The 17,543-nt window shown below is 39.2% G+C and overlaps 1 long non-coding RNA gene across 1 annotated transcript in view; it reads left to right on the top strand.

The window, feature by feature from the left end:
- The first annotated feature begins 234 nt into the window (after positions 1 to 234).
- Positions 235 to 17,543, top strand: part of LOC103093002 (uncharacterized) — a 52,082-nt gene continuing 34,773 nt past the window's right edge. Inside the window, exon 1 of the long non-coding RNA XR_471874.3 lies at positions 235 to 326. This is a non-coding gene — a long non-coding RNA (uncharacterized LOC103093002). The remainder of the gene's footprint in view (positions 327 to 17,543) is intronic.

The following is a 17,543-nucleotide window of genomic DNA, read 5'->3' as shown; positions in this document are numbered from 1 at the left end:
CAGTTTGCCAGCAGCAGTGAAAAATAATGTATGATATTTTTAAAAAATTAAATTACCATCATCTTTCCTGCATCACAACTGACATTCAGTAGGCAAGTTCTCAAGAAATTTCTGTAGCTGGAAAGAAAGCAACAGCAAAGAGAGGAGGAAAAGTTCTGCCATTAACTGTTATTAGGAGGGATGGTTTCTGTAGAACTGTAAACAGGAAGTGATGTTGCCATGGAAACAAGGGCATTTGTCCCATGGAAACAGTAGCACCTTTAAAGTAGCATCACTGAAGACGTTCTATGATCTTGTACTGCTCCAATGGTAGAAGATTTAACTTGGTTGGTATCTAGCAAGAACTTTAATGGTACTTTGACTGTTAACCATTTTCTAATCCAGAAGTGCCAAGAAGTCTAGGTGATTGTATTCATTATATTGGAATAGCCATTTATAGTGATTCACCAAACTCCTCAAGTCAGAAAAGGACAGTACAAATTAACTCAGGACACAGGGGCAACAACATGTATCCTTCAGTTTACAGACTAGGGGAGTTAAATTTTTATAGTATGTCTCATCCTCATGGACTTGCCCACTATCAAGTTAGAAATCTGTTCTTGAGAAGAGAAGGCAGCTAGGAGGTATACTGGATAGATCTTGAGAGTTGAAGTCAGGAAGACTTAAGTTCAAATACTGCCTCTAATTATTTATGTGATCCAGGACAAGTCACTTACTCTCTAAGCTTAAGTTTCATTATCTGTAAAATTAGGATAATAATAGTACTTACCTCACAATGTTGTAAGGGTCAAATGAGTTAAAAATCTAATTGAAAAGTAAAGGCTTTTAAAGAATGCATACCTTTTGACCCAGCAATATCACTACTAGGTTTGTATCCCAGAGATAAAAAAAAAATGGGCATGGACCTGCTTGTACAAAAAAAAAATTATAGCTGTGCTTTTTGTGGTAGCAAGAAATTGGAAACTCAATTGGGGAATGGCTGAACAAATTGTGGTATATGGTGGTGATGGAATACTATTGTGCTGTAAGGAATGATGAATCAGATAATTTCAGAAAGAACTGGAAAGACCTACATGAATTGATGCACAGTGAAATAAGCAGAACCAGGAGAACATTATATACAGTAACTGAAACATTGTGGGATGAGCAAATGTAATGGACTTTGCTAATAATAGCAATGAAATGATCCAGGACAATTCTGGGGGCAATTCTTTTATGGAAAAGAATGCTGTTCACATCTAGAGAAAGAACTGTTGGGAGTAAAAATGCAGAAGAAAACATATGATTTACCATTTATTTGGGTATATGATTTGGGGTTTTGGTGTTAAAATATAGTATTCTCTTACTGTTGTGGGGTACAGAGGTGAACCGCTGGGGTTGGAAAAGGATACCTTTTGCAAAAATGCAAGAGTCTGAAACTTAGCTTATAATTAAAAGAGAAATGTATTAATTTGGAAGATAATGCTGAATCTAGCCAGGAGGGCAGCATAGGTGAAAGCCTGCCTCCTAGGTGGAATAGCATGGGTGGAAAGCTGCTCCTTGGGAGGACAGCACAGATGGAAAAGCTCTTCCCCCAGAGGGCATCATTTCTGGGGATTTTATACTCTTTACAAAAGTGAAGATGTGACTCCAGAGTGGTATCCACTGGAGCAAGGGGTAGGGGTGGAGGTTTGTCTGAAGGCATGGGGGTGGATTTGGAGGACCTATGGGTGAGGTGTGTCTCTTTGTCTATCTCAAATCAATGGGGACAATCAAAGGAGGGTAATTTCCTAGGTCAGATGTTTTGGGTTGGGTGTCACAAGGGCCTAAGGGAGCAGAAGAATTTCCCTGATACTAGTTTGCCTGAGTTTTGGGGGGTACAATGTCCATGCCATTACAAAAATGAATAATATGGAAATAGGTTTTGTGTGGTAATAGATGTATAAGCCAGTGGAATTTCTTATCAACTCTGGGAGGGGGGACACAAGAGGGTAGGGAGACAACAGGAATCACATAACTATAGAAAACTTATGTGTGAATTTGTTACCGGAATGAAATAAAGAAAAAAATATTTAAAAGTACTTTGTAAACCTTAAAGCACTCTATAAATGGTAGCTATTATTAAGACTGTATTGAGAACTTTGGGTGAGGAAAGGTTTTGAAATCCCGACCAGCTCCAAGGCATGTTGGGCATAATAGTTCTCTTTGAATTTGCCCATTGTCACACAGCTAGTAAATGTCAGGAATGAGATCTGAACCCAGTTCTTATTGACTCCAAGGCTGACACATTACCCATTATACCACAATACTTACCTCACAGAATTGTGGAGATACATGTAAGATAATTCCTCTAAAATGTTTTGCACTGCAAATTGTTGTTGAAAGTCTAGTTATTATCTCTTTATTACCTAACATTTTATGTAATACATTCCAATCTGAAAATTCCTTAGGTTCAAGATTCAAGTTAAGCAAAGCTATTGCAAGAAAAGACATTTAAGCCTTCTCCTGATACTCTGGTACTTCCTTCCTTTATCAATTCGTTAAGTTTGAAATTTTATGAAGAGACTATAAATTTATTTATTTAGTAAAGTTATTTACTAGAATAGTATAATTTTTAAAATCTTCTCCTTAAACTGGGAGGACATTCTCCCACAAATACACACAGTATGAATGGGAGAAGTAGTCATTTTTAGAGCACACACAAGGGAAATAGGCTGTAAATTTCATCATATTCTCACTAAATTGAGTTCCTTTGTCTTTGCTAGATTCTATTATTCTGCTGAGCACTACTTGGCTATTGTCCCCTCTACTCAGTTTCTGGATCAACTGAAGTCAAAGCAGAACTCATGGCTTGGACCAGCAGGAATCTTGGTTCTGGAACTTGGCATTCTTCAAAAGAGAATCTAGTTCTAGATACCACATTCTTTGTCTCAGACTATTACTTAGAGTTCTGGCCGGCCTCCTTGATGCTGCCATGGGTTTCTGTTATTCCCTCCAAGATGCACAAAGGAAAGGAAGAAGAGAGAACCAAAGAGCAAGGCTCTTCCACTGTAGCTGGCTTTTTGAATGACGATAGAGTCTTTGGCTTGTTTGTCAATGCCTTGAAATTCAATGAAGTTGATTTGAGAAACTTATTATTAGGTTGTTAAGAAAATATTTTCCATTCTATTGCCTGATTGTTTAGGAAAATTCCTAAATACCTCTCAACACAGCATAAAGGAGCTAACAAAATGTGAGACTGCAACCTATGTATGTGTCAGTCACTGGGAGTGGCTCTGGGTGGTTCACCTGGAGCTAACCTGGTTCCATTGTTTCAATTCACACTGATATCAGCCAGGTGGTCTATAGCAGCATTATAACCCCTGATGGGAATTCTAATTAGTGCCTCAAAACCTGAAAAGGCTCATTTAGATCCTACTATGATGTGTCATCTTTCTTACTCATGACCGAAATTCCTTGGCTAATATCACTAGCGCCTGTCCTGGGGTGACCTACTAAGCCAAAGCAGAGAGTTCCATTAATAGATATTGCTGAGTCATATTTCCTTCTCTGGCACCTATTTGGAAATGGTAGTTATAGCTTTCACCAGTGCATTTGTCTCCTACTTGTCAGATTTCTTGGCTTTCAGGAAGACCCCTTTTCTTCCTAGAGTTCATATACCATTTATGGTATTATCCTTTGCACCTATGTGCCAGATGTGGCCTCCCTCTGTAATGTGTTGGAAAGGGTAGAGGATACAGAGTGAAAGAATATCAGTCACAGAACATACTTAAATACATTTTTTGGCTTAGCATATCTCCATCCTCAGACACTTACTTGTTGTGTGGCCCTGAGCAAGTCACTTAATCTCGTTTTCTCATATGTACAATGAATTGGACAAGGAAATACATATACCACCCCAGTATCTTTGCCAAGAAAACCCCAAGTGGGATTACAAAGAGTCAAACATGACTGGAAATGAATAAATAGCAACAATAGTTCTCTGAAGAGGTTTGGTGAAAAGAGATTCCTCAACTTGGAGTCAGGAGAACTGTAATATTTAAAAGAACTGGATGGCCTTAAATTGTTGTAGATATAAGAGAGGGTGAGTAAATTTGACCGCAGAAATATGTTTCACTACAGTGTCTTGGTTTTTAAATATATAAGCTGGTCGCCAGGGAAATATTCTTAATTATTCAATATACCCAAGTCAACTGGGTTTTATAGAGATTTTAATTAATAATACAATGAGTAATTAAAGGAAAGAGAGAAAAAGGAAATAAGTATGAAGGGCCTTAAGCCAACATGGCCTAGACCTGAGTCTTAAGAGAGAGAGATCAGTCAGTCAGTCTTTTATCACTCACCATAAGATCTGTCTTAAGCAAGGATGTCTGGGGAACAGAGTCTCCCCAGAGGGAGTTCCAGCCAGAGTCAGCCTCCCAAGGGACTTCTTCTCAAGAGATATTCAAAGAGCCTCCTCCAAAAGGATCTATCTCCAAGGAGTCAAGAGATTCCTTTTCTTATATAGGGTTTTTTTTTCCTATGTCACCTCCCCTAAGTTCTTCCATCTACCAATCACCGTAGATGTTTTCTAAAAGACAGCCCATCTGAATTCCATCTAAGTCGACTAATCCCCTCAGTAAGTCTGAACCAGAGAAAACACTGCTGTGTTGACTAATCCCCTCAGTAAATCTGAACCAGAGAAAACACAGCTGAGTCGATTAATCCCATCAAGAGAAAACCTGCCCAACCTTTATAGGTACCTAGCATCCCATTGTATCAATTCTAAAAACAGACCTGGCTCAAAGAACTCCATACCTCATCATAAGCATGGGTCCAAGTACTTTCATTGTTTAGCAAGGAATTTTCTCCCCTAAAGCAGTCTTAAGTAAGGTGGAGTAGAGGTCCTTCCATTTCTGATCCTGGTGAGTTCTCACATCAAAATGGGGAATGTTTCCAGTAGGGAATTTGTTCCAATGGAGGATTCCTCAATGTGGCAATTTTTAACATTCACAAGTCTGAGAAATTTCAAGATTTACAGAACCCGAATTCATGTCCTGCTTCACCTTTTCCAGCTATGTTAATCTGAGCAAATCATTTAACCTATCTGATCTTTAGTTTCCTTACCTAGAAAATGGGAATAAGAATTGCACTGAACAAATTAGAAGCAGCTTGGACTAATAATGAGAAGTGGTCGTGGCACCAGAAAGGCCAGGGGTTCATGTCCTTCTCTGATAATGGTTATGTCATCCTGGGCAGGTCACTAACATATCAGTATTCAAAGCATCTCTCTAAGAATATGAAGAGCTAGAAAGCTGTTGATTTGCATTAGTTGAGTACTATTACCAGGAGCTCTATAACTAAGGAAACAATGACTGACCAAAGTGCTCTGCAAACTTAGATGATTATATTTATTGTTGCTTAGTTAAAAAAAAAAAAAACTTTTACCTTTCATCTTAGAACCAATACTGTCTATTGATTCCATGGCAAAAGAGTAATAAGGGCCAGACAGTGGAAGTTAAGTGACTTGTCTAGGGTCACACAGCCAGGAAGTGTCCAAGGCCAGATTTGACCCCAGGATCTTTCATCTCTAGGCCTGGCTCTAAATCCACTGACACACTTAGCTGCCCATTTAAAATCATTCTTCAGTCATGTCTGACTCTTTATGATTCCATTTGGGATTTTCTTAGCAAAGATACTGGAGTGGTTTGCCAAAGAAACTGAGGCAAACATGGTTAAGTTACTTGCTTAGGGTCACACAGCTAAGAAAGTGTTTGCGGCTGAATTTAAACTTAAGTCTTCCTGACTCCAGGTCTAGTACTCTATTCAGTATTGCACAGGGGCTAGCTCTTGCTTCTTGATCTCCCAGCTGAGAGTGCTTTTTCCCCACTGATCCCCCATTACCTTGAATATACAATTTATCCTGTACATACTTGTTATCTCTTCCACAGAATGCAGAGTCCTTGAAGCAAGGTTTGTTTCATTTTTGCCTTGGCATCCCCAATGGCTACTGCAAACTAGGCACTTGATGAATGTTTGGTGATTGATGGATTATTATTACAAATACCCCAAACAGGTTATTTCCAAAAAATCAACAGGTGGCTGGTGAGCAAATGCTTGAGTCATTTTGGTGCCTCTGGCAGGGACCATCCAATGAAACATGGCCCAACATCAAGAAGAGGAGAATGGACGTTGTTAGATGAGAAGGGCCCTAGAAATTATACAACCAGTGTGACTTTGCCAGAGATGCTAAATGACCCTTGAAGTGGCAGATAATGCATTGTGATCAGAGGAGTGTCTGCTTTTAAATGAAGTGATTGAAAGGCTCAAGCTCACTTCATTCTAGACACTTAAGTCACAGGGGCTCCTCATAAATTATGGGTGTTTAGAATCCGGAGAAAATCTGAGGCCTTTCTCAAGAGCATCTCACATAAAGCTAGAGCTTCTTTTTTCTGGTCCTGGACAAAAGGGATCAGCTGTCAGCCTTCCACATGAAAATGTTATATCCCCTCCTGAGTTCCCTATGGGTCTTCTAAGGCAGACTAGATTTGCTTTAAGCAGTCCATTCCTTTCACTCTAATTTGATATTTGGTCCTCTTTGCTGTAGGAGTCATTTGTTATAACATTACCTAAACCCTTCTCCTATTTCAGTAGCCATTTACTAAATGTTAATTTAGTAGGCTGAAAGCAATACCTTCTTGGTAAATCTTCTAACTTATTATGGTAATAATTTACTTATCCAGGGGATCAAATTCATTATCAGGACTTACTTGCTATTATTATTCATGTATAGTATTAATTGAATAATTTATGGAAATATATATTTATATTCTATTATTAATTTTCATTCATTTGCTTAATAAGAGCCCAACTTATTCACTGATAGGTTTGGGGTCTGTCAATTGTTATAAACCTGGTTTAGCCTGCTTGCCAAGATGTTTTACTCAGGTATTCCCACAGCATGTGCTTCAGCTTCTTGGAGTCACAGGTGAGAGTTGGACAGTGGAGGAAGGAGGAAAAGAGGCCTGGAGAGTATTGAGCAAACTCTTATACAGGAGGTACTAGTCTTCCTTATACAATCCTCATACCACTTGCCTTCTCCCAGAGAAGGGGAAGGAAGACAAATTTGTTCCAATAGACATGAAGGAAGCTGAAGTAGACACTGTGGAGCCCTTAGAGCTTGGTTAGAACTCAAAGATGCCAAGGTCATCCACTGCTTCCCGAGTCATCTCAGTCATTCTGATTGTAGTCTTGCCACTGGACTTTGAGGAATCTGGAAGAGGAAACAAGGTGGATGACTTTGTAATACTCTGCCTCACTTAAATCCAATTCATGCACAAGTCAGAAGACATAGCTTGGTGATATCATCTCAGGCTTCTTTGAGTTAAAAAGGGCAACAACAAACCATCCTTTTATTTCCTCTGGATGGCCATCGTTTGGTCTCTTCCCTCCTCACTTCCCCATCCCAAATATGAGCTTCTTGAGGGCAGGGAATCTGTTTTTTTTTTTAAAGCTCTAAAGCTCCTTATTTATTTTTAATTTTATTTGATCAATTTCAAACATTATTCCTTGGTTACAAAAATCATATTCTATTCCTCCCTCCCCTCCCTCCGCCCTTCCCATAGCCAGTGCACAATTCCATTGGGTATTACATGTGTCCTTAATCAGAACCTATTTCCATGTTGTTATTTGCATTAGGATGTTCATTTAGAGTCTACATTCCCAACCATATCCCCTTGACCCATGTAATCAAGCAGTTGTTTTTCTTCTGTGTTTCTACTCCCACAGTTTTTCCTTTGAATGTGGATAGTGGTTTTCCTTAGATTCCTCCAAGTTGTTCAGGATCATTGCATTGCCACTAATGGAGAAGTCTATTACATTCAATTGTACCACAGTGTATCAGTCTCTGTGTACAGTGTTCTCCTGGTTCTGCTCCTCTCATGAGGCATCAGTTCCTGGAGGTCATTCCAGTCCCCATGGGATTCCTCCACTTTATTATTCCTTTGGGCACAATAGTATTCCATCACCAACAGATACCACAATTTGTTCAGCCCTTCCCCAATTGATGGGCATCCCCTCATTTTCCAATTTTTTTGCCACCACAACGAGTGCAGCTATGAATATTCTTGTACAAGTCTTTTTCCTTATTATCTCTTTGGGGTACAAACCCAGCAGTGTTATGGCTGGATCAAAGGGCAGACAGTCTTTTAGAGCCCTTTGGGCATCGTTCAAAATTGCCCTCCAGAATGGTTGGACCAATTCACAATTTAGGGAATCTGTTTTTGCCTTTTTTGTACCGAACAATTTGGCAGATTCCCTGGCACAGATTAATCTCTTATTAAATGCTTGATGGCTAACTGACTACTTAGTGGCAGGCACACAACAACATATTGGGGATACAGAGACAAATATGAAATAATCACTGCCCTCAGGGAAAGTTGTTGTTCAATCATGTGTCCAATCCCTTGTGACCACATTTGGAGTTTTCTTGGCAAAGATACTGGCGTGGTTTGTCATTTTGTTTTCTAGCTCATTTTACAGATGAGGTAACTGAGGTACACAGAATTAAGTGACTTGTCCAGGGTCACACAGCTAGTAAGTGTCTGAAGCCAGATTTGAACTCAGGAAGCTGAGTCTCAAGCAAACTACATGTTATTGATAAGTAAACAAAATACATGGAAACCAAATACATAGAGGAGACTTACTCTCTCAATGAATCAATCACCACACATCTGTGAAGCACGTATTAGACACCAGGCACCATGCTGGGGAAGACAAGAGACAAAGACAAAAGAAACAATCTCTGACCTCAAGGAGTCTACATCCTAGTTAAGTGAATGTAAGTATGTATACAAAATTATATACAAAGTAAATCTATAAATAAGGAAAGAAACAAGCATTTATTTATGGCTACCATGTGCCATTTAGTATTAGCTTATCTGATTCTTACATCAATCCTGGGAGGTAGATGCTAATATCCTCATTTTATCTCCATTTGAAAACTGAGGCAGACAGATAAGTGATTTACCCAGGGTCACATAGCTAGTAAATATCTGCGTGTAGATTTGAACCCAGGTCTCCTGACTCCAGACTCTGCCCTCTATCCACAGAACCACCCAGCCACCTCCACCTATAAGGAAAATACAAGGTAATTTTGGAATAAAGAGAGGCATTAGCATCTTGATAGGGGGAATGTGAAGGAAAGATGCCCTGGGAGAGAGGGACAAGCTGGATAGAATAGAAGTGAACAATAATAGCTGCCACTCACATAGCGCTTTATGGTTTGCAAAAACACTTTGCATATGTTATCTCCTTTGGTCTTGATTAGAGCCTGTTTGCTAAGGAGGCCAAGGTCATGAGTTTGATCCTTGCAGCCAATTAGCTCTTAGAAGGATGAGAAGTCTCTAGAGAAAGAGACAAATCCATCAGCCCTATCAAAGAAAGCTAGCCAGAGAGTCCTGAGATCTTCTGGGATCTGACTCCCCTCCTGGAATGCAGAAAGAAGTCAAGGGCCAAATATGACTCCCAAGTAAGGACAGAGCCAGAACAACATGCCTCTTTCTCTGCTTCACACTTCTAGGGGTTTTTCCACTACAGCACACTCTGAGCCCTGAAATTATAATAGCTGACATTCCAAATGGCGCTCTAGAGTGTGCAAAGCACTCGGCATACTCTATCTCACTTGGAACTCACGATGGCTTCCTGAGGGAGATTTTTAGCTGTTTTTCAGGCATGTCTGACTCTTCCTGACCTCATTTGGGGTTTTCTTGGCAATGATACTGGAGTAGTTTGCCACCTCCCTCTCCAGATCATTTCACAGATGAGGAAACTGAGGCAAGTGAAGTTAGATGACTTGCCCAGGGTCACAGAGCCAATTAAGCATCTGAGGCCAGATTTGAACTCAGGAAGATGAGTCTTCCTGATTCCAGTCCTAGTACTCTATCCACTGCACCATCTAGCTGCCCCTGGAGGTAGATACTATGGTCATTATCACTCATCTTCTACAAATGGGAAATTGAGATTCAGAGAGTTGAAATGACTTACCCAAAGTGATACAATTTGAAAGCATCAGGGACAGGATCCAAAGCAATGCTTAACTGCCTCCATCTCTAATATACTGCCTGTTCTTCCAAGTTGTTTCTACTACTGCTATTATTGCTGCTGCTACTGCTGCTACTACTACTGCTACTACTACTACTACTGCTACTACTACTACTACTATTACTACTACTACTGCTACTACTGCTACTATTGCCACTACTACTGCTATTACTACTTCTGCTATTATTGCTACTGTTGCTACTGCTACTACTACTACTACTGCTACTACTACTACTACTATGACTATTACTGCTACTACTGCTACTATTGCTACTACTACTGCTATTACTACATCTGCTATTATTGCTACTGCTACTATTACTACTGCTGCTGCTGCTGCTGCTGCTACTATTGGTACTACTACTGCTACTACTACGACTGCTACTATTGCTACTGCTGCTACTGCTACCACTGCTACTACTACCACTACTTCTATTACTACTACTACTACTACTTCTATTACTACTACTACTACTTCTACTTACTACCACCCCACCAGTATCACCACTATTGCTGCTAACAATAATTATAATAATAACTAGCATTTATATAATACTTTAAGGTTTGCAAAGCATGTTACAAATATTAGCTTATTTCATTCTTACAAGAGCCTTTCCAGTAATTGTGCCCAAATCTTCATGACTCCATTTTGGGGTTTTCTTGGCAGAGATACCGTAGTGGTTGCCATTTTCTTCTCCAGTTCATTTTACAGATAAAGAAACAAAAGCAAACAAGTGAAGTGACTTGTCCAGGGTCACATAATTAGTAGGTATCTGAGGCCAGATTTGAATTCAGAGCTTCCTGAGTAGCAAAAGCTAAATAATAGAGTGAATAAAACTCTCAACCTGGAGTCAGGAAGGCCTGAATTCAAATCTAGCCTGAGACATTTACTGACTGACTAGGCAAGTCCCTTTACCTTGTTTGCCTCAGTTTCCTCATCTATAAAATGAGCTGGAGAAGAAAATGGCAAACCACTCCAGTATCTCTGCCAGGAAACCCCCAAATAGAGTCATAAAGAGTTGGGCATAAATTAAATTAATGATTGAACAACAATAACTCCCTGACTCCCATTTCAATGTTTTATTCACTGAGTATCCTAGCCAGAGATGAGATCTGGATTTCATCCCATCATCATCAATGGGAACTCCTAGATGGGAAATCTCCATTGACCCATACAGATAAACATATTTTCTGCAATTTATAGTCACAGAGTAGTCTAGAGTACTGAAGTCTAGAGAGTAGAAGTCTAGAGACTGAAAAGTCACTGTTAGATTTATAATGGTTGAAGGCCTTAAACAGTTAAAAGAGTGATGTTGTAAACTGTAGTGAGTTAAAATGGTGGAAGATATAAATTGTGATAGATATAAGAGAGAGTGAGTAAATTTGACAGCAGAAAATGTTTCACTAGAGTGTCTTGGTTTTTAAATCAAATATAAGGTGGTCGCCAGGGAAATATTCCCAATTATTCAAATACCCAAGTCAACTGGGATTTATAGAGATTTTAATTAATACAAATGTGGAATTAAAGAAAAGAGAGAAAGAGAGAAAAAGGAAATAAGTATTCAGGGCCTTAAGCCAACATGGCCTAGACCTAAGTCTTAAGAGAGAGAGATCAGTCAGTCAGTCTTTTAACACTCACCACAAGGTCTGTCTAAGCAAGGATTCTAGTGACACCAGGCCAGCTCCATCTCAGCTGACTTCTCCAGAGAGAGTTCCAGCAAGAGTCCTCCTTAAAGAGCCTTCCAGCCAGAGACTGTTCCAAAGGGCCTTTCTCCAGAGCCTCCAGAGGGACAGAGTCCCCTCAGAGGAGCTCCAGCGAGACCTCCTTAGAGATTGTCCTCCAAGAGCTTCCCTTTTCCAGAGCTTCTCTCAAGAGATTCTTCCCAAGCGATCTTCATCAGAGATCCTCCAAAAGGATTTTTTTTCAAGAGATTCTGCTTTTTCTTATATAGGGGTTTTTCTCCTATGTCACCTCCCCTAAGTCCTTACATCTACCAATCACTGTAGACATTTTCCAAAGGACTGCCCATCTGAATTCCTGCTAAGTCGACTAATCTCCTCAGGAAGAAAAAATGCTGCTGTGTCGACTAATCTCCTCAGTATGTCTGAACCAGTGAAAACACAGCTGAGTCAACTAATCTCATTAAGAGAAAACTTGCCCGACCCTTTTAAGTACCTAGCATCTCATTGTATCAATTCTAAAAAACAGGCATGGCTCAAAGAACTCCTTGCCTTATTATAAGCATGGGTCCAAGTACTTTCATTGTTTAGCAAGGAGTTTTCTCCCCTAAAGCAGTCTTAAGTACAGGTGGAATAGAGGTCCTCCCATTTCTGATCCTGGCGAGTTCTCACATCAAAATGGGGAATGTTTCCCAGTAGGGAATTTGTTCCAAAGGAGGATTCCTCAATGTGGAAATTTTTAACAATCACAAGTCTGAGAAATATCAAGATTTACAATCCCCCCTGATGATCATTGGGAGACTAGTCTCCCCATTGATCATTTAACATAATCAATTTGTAATCCTAAATGCACTTCTAACTATAGATATACACGATATTCAAATTTCTAAGAAGAATTAGAATAGTGAGGGAGGAAATAGAAAAGAAAGCAAAACCAATGTTTTGTTAGGCGCATTGACAGAAAGCCAAATTAGGGGCAGTCCCTTTTGGCATAAATGTGTACATTTACAATAAATGTTCAATCAAAGTTCAGTTCAATCAATCATATTCAAAGTTCATTCTTGATCTTCTTGATGAAGTGTAGGTTTTCCGGCATCTTTCTGCAGCAGTCCATTCTCTGGATATAAAAGTTTCAAGCTTTTTTCTTGAATATCTTTTCTCGAACAAAATAAAAATCTTCAATTTTTATAAAAGTACAATCTTAAACAAAAAAATCAAAATTCTTGGATTTTTATAAAAATACAATCTCAAACAAAAAATTCAAAATTCGAAAATTCTTAGATTTTAAATTAAAATACAATCCCCCCTGAAGTAGGTGTTAAAAAACATTCAGTTCAACTCAGAATGCAATGTTGAGTTATGGGGGTGTGTGAGTCAATTATCAAAAGAAGAGAAAAATAATCAAAAACATAAGGAAAAATTCAAAATAGACCCTTGTATAGGTCCAATATAAAGTAATTTCTATCCCACAAGTCTGTAGGACAGAATGCAGTAATATGTCATTTAGCCATTTGCAGCCAAGACTACAGGAAGTTGCCATAATATAAGAAGAAAAGAATTAGAATTCTATTTTGATAGGGAAGCGTCATTCCCTTATCTGATTTTTTTGTCATTCTCAGGGATATAGGGAGCCAGCATGATAGTCAAACTTTGTACTTGTATGAGTACTTCGTAAAGAGTGTAGATACAAGGAAGTCCAACGACTTAACATATGTCAAGCATTGCAACCTCGAATTTGTTCCAATGGAGGATTCCTCAATGTGGAAATTTTTAACATTCACAAGTCTGAGAAATTTCAAGATTTACATCACACAAAAAGTGTATGAATCTGAACTTGTCTTTCTGACTTCAAGTCAGACATACTACCCACCAGACACTAAATGCCTCCTCGATAAAAGTTCAAAATTCTTATCCCAATGAGGATAATGGCTAACAACACTCTAGAGCACAAAGATTCCTTCTTTGGAGAATTAACCAGGCTTGTCTTTCCTCCTTTTCTCTTTAGTGTCTTGCTCTTTTTTTCCGTGAGCAAATCTGTTTTGAAGGATTATTCTTCAATTTAATGTCCATCATGTTGCCTAGCTTTGTTATAAGAGATGATCCATCATTGCAGAAAACAGAACATTGAACCATTGCCCACTGGACTTTTATGGAAACATCCTAAAATTTCCCAGCAAGCTAGATGTGATTCAAAAAAGAAAGCACTCTGGGATGAAGAAAAATAAGCAGGAAATAGGAGTCAATTTCAACTAGTAGAACAAGAATGAGCCCCATTGGTTTTTTCCAAGAACTGAGGGCTTAGGAGACTTTCTTAAAACAGATAATAGTGATCTCAGGCTATCAGGATTTTGAGGTATTGTTATGTAAGCTGATGAGCTCTTGTAAACAAACTCCAGATGTGCTTACACATGATATGAACTAGAATATCACTTTCCCACAGTTCAGTATCCCAGTACCTTCTTCCTTCTGTTGCTTCATTTCCAATTTATTCTACATTTATCTTGTTTGCTCATAGTTGTTTACAAATTGTCTCCCCTCATTGTACTACGAAGTCCTTGAGAGCCAAGACTGTCTTTTGTCTTTCTTTATATCTCCAGCACTTAGCACAGTGCCTGGCCCATTAGTTGGATCTTAATAAATGTTTACTAACTAACTGGCTTAGTTACTCATGATGGCACCCACCAAATGAAAAATACCTAGACCCTAATCACAATAGAAAATAGTCTTTCTCCAAATCTGTGTCCAATGATATTGTTTTCTTATATGAGCATTCTCTATTACATCCTTTTGTTTACATCTTTGATTGGGTGAAATTCCATTGAAATTGTCATATGAATAAGTCTATAGGGTGAGGTTATTGGATTGGGCCCATACAATTTTGAGGAGGTAATGCTTGACTTTGGACTCAGGAATTCGTACGACTGATAATTATTGATGAGTGACTCTGGGCAAGTCAATTAATCTCTATAAACCTCAGTTTACCCCTTGGTTAACTGGGAATGATACCTGGGTCAGCTAAGTGGTACTTTGGACAGAGCTTCCAGATTGGATTTCAGGAAGATTAATCTTCCAGAGTTCAAATCCAGCCTTGCTTGCTGTGTGACCCCATTTTCCTTGGTTTCTTCATCTGTAAAAATGATGTAGAAAAGGAAATAGCAAACCACTGAAGCAACTTTGTTTAAAAACGACTGAATAACAGCAAAAGCTACAGTGCCTACTCTGTGGGGTTGTTCTGAGGTCAAATGAGATAATATATGGGAAACACTTTGCAAATTTTAACTCACTTTCAAAATTATAGTCACTATTGCCACTATTTGCCAAAGCCCAGTGGCATTTCCTCCCAATAATAGCTTCTTTAAAGCTGATTCAAGATGACACACTACATGTAATCTTTGCAGCTCACTGTTGTTTCTTTCTAGAACAAAGGGACAGTTTTTATTTTTAACTCCTTACCTTCTGTCTTGGAAACAATACTAAGTATAGATTTCAAGGCAAAAGAGTGGTAAGGGCTAGACAATTGGGGTTAAGTGACTTACCCAGGGTCACATGATAGGAAGTGTCTGGGGCCTGATTTGAACCCAGGTCCTCCCATCTCCAGACTTGGCTCTCTATCCACAGAGCTACCTAGCTGCCCCTAAAGTCACTGAGTTTTAAGAGAGAGAGCACTTACACCAGTGGAAGAAAATGATCAAGTAACTCATGTAACAGCCTCAGATGAAGCAAGTGGGGATGAGAAGATTTAGGGGAGGAATGAAAATTGGCCTCTGGTGTTTGAAGTGTGGTCCCAGGCATGAAGCATTATTCAATTTGGGATTGCCTTCAGAGGGCAGAACCCGGAAGAGTATTGGGAAGCCACAGAGGCAAATTCATGTGCTGTAGGGACCGTGAAGGTCTAGGTCTAGCCAGCTCCAATGAGGCAGCCTCTCCATTTGAAAGATGCCAGGTTGCTTGCTTCTGGGAGCATCATGATGTCATGTAAAGAAAGTGCCTTGGAGAATTCAGAGCTTGTGTAGACTCTCTGGACCTGGTTTCGGTTGGCTAATCATGGAGTGACATACAGGCTCTCTGAATGGCTTAATGATTAAATGGGACTGGAGGAGCTAGTCACAGGCTCCTGAACAATAGGAGGAGCAAATCTGAGGGCAGCAGAGTAAAGACCCCAACTCTTGAGGTCCAGCAGGACATTGTCATAGTCAGCCGAAAGACCTGGTGGGGCGGGGAGGCAATAGCTAAATTCTCAGTATGTGTATTTACACCTCCCAAATTAAGCAAGTGCTCAAAATCAGGACTTGGTTTATTGTTTTGCTGACTGTCAGGGTTAAGTGATGGAGGAAATGTTAACAAGGAAGATTAAACTTAAAAATGTCCTGCTTACACTTTTTTTCTGGAGAGCTGGTTGTTAAATATATACCAGCAGCAAGAATTTGCCTCAGATGGGTGATGTAACCTGTCTGGCTAAGGGAGAGAAGCCAGAATAGACATGTTACATAAAGAAAATTTCTCTACTAATTATTTTAAAAATGAAATAAACCACATTGAAAGGACAGTAGCTTTCCCCTCCAGAGTTCTTTGAGGGAAGGCTGAGGGATCACTTGTCTGGAATGTTCTGGAGGAAATGGCTCCGTAACTAGGGGTTAGAGACCACATGTTCCCTGAGGTCCCTTCTAACTATTATGCAATGCTGTGAATGTATTTCACCAATCATCAAGATGGCATTTATATCCCCTTTTAATATGCTTCAGCTGGGTCAGGTTTCTTGTAATGATTGCTCTTGAACACGGCATATCCTCAAGAGGAATTATTATTAATTAATGAAACCAAGTCAATTATTTCCCTCTTTGAATTATGAAAATTAAGTTAAGACAACAGAGCTTTGGACAACAACCATGCTTCCCAGCCAAAACCTGTAATTCAAGATGCAGGAATCCTCCAGAATTGTAATTGATTGGGGGGGGGGGGGGAGGATATTTATTATTTTGAATTACTTACTCGTATTATAATAGATTATAATGGTTTTAATTACATTACTAGTGTTATATGCCAAAAAGAATAGACCCAGGAGTCAGGGGACCTGGGATCTGGTCTCAATTCTTCAATTAACAATTTGTATAATCTTAGCCTACTTGCTTTAACTTTCTGGGGTCTCAGAATGGAGAACAGACCTAGATTTGGAATAAAAATATCCTGGGTTTGAATCTGGATTCTACCACTCATTAACTGAGTTACTTTGGGTCAGTGGCTAGGATCATGGATTTAGTGCTTAAAAGATTCTTAGAGGTTTTGTAGTTTAACTTCCTCTTTTTAATGATGAGGAAATTTTAATTACTCAGGAAAGCAACTTATCCAGCATCACAAGATTAGTGAGTGCCAAAGCTAGGATTTCAGGGGCAGCTAGGTGACTTAGTGGATTGAGAGCCAGGCCCAGAGATGGGAGGTCCTGGGTTCAAATTTGACCTCAGATACTTCCTAGTTTTGTGTCCCTGAGTAAGTCACTTAACCCCCATCGCCTAGCCCTTGCCATTCTTCTGCCTTGAAACCAATACACAGTGTTGATTCCAAGACAGAAAGTGAGGACTTAAAAAAAAAGCTAGGCTTTCAAACCAGGTATTCTGGGACTGCCTCAGTTTCCTAGGTCTTTCTAGCATCCTATGAAGGGTGTAGATAGATGATATAAGGGAATTTTCAGCTTTTAAATTCTATGATATTACAGTGTTTATATTTTTAAAAAAATAAAAACCACTTTTTATTTTTTCTTGTGTTTTGTTGAAAATAATAAATGCCAGGCTAGGATTAATACACCAAGT

This window comes from Monodelphis domestica, chromosome 8, assembly GCF_027887165.1.
Source record: "Monodelphis domestica isolate mMonDom1 chromosome 8, mMonDom1.pri, whole genome shotgun sequence".
NCBI classification, from domain to species: Eukaryota; Metazoa; Chordata; class Mammalia; order Didelphimorphia; family Didelphidae; genus Monodelphis; species Monodelphis domestica.
The sequence above is the reverse complement of the archived record's forward strand: the minus strand, read 5'-3'. Positions and strand labels throughout refer to the sequence as shown.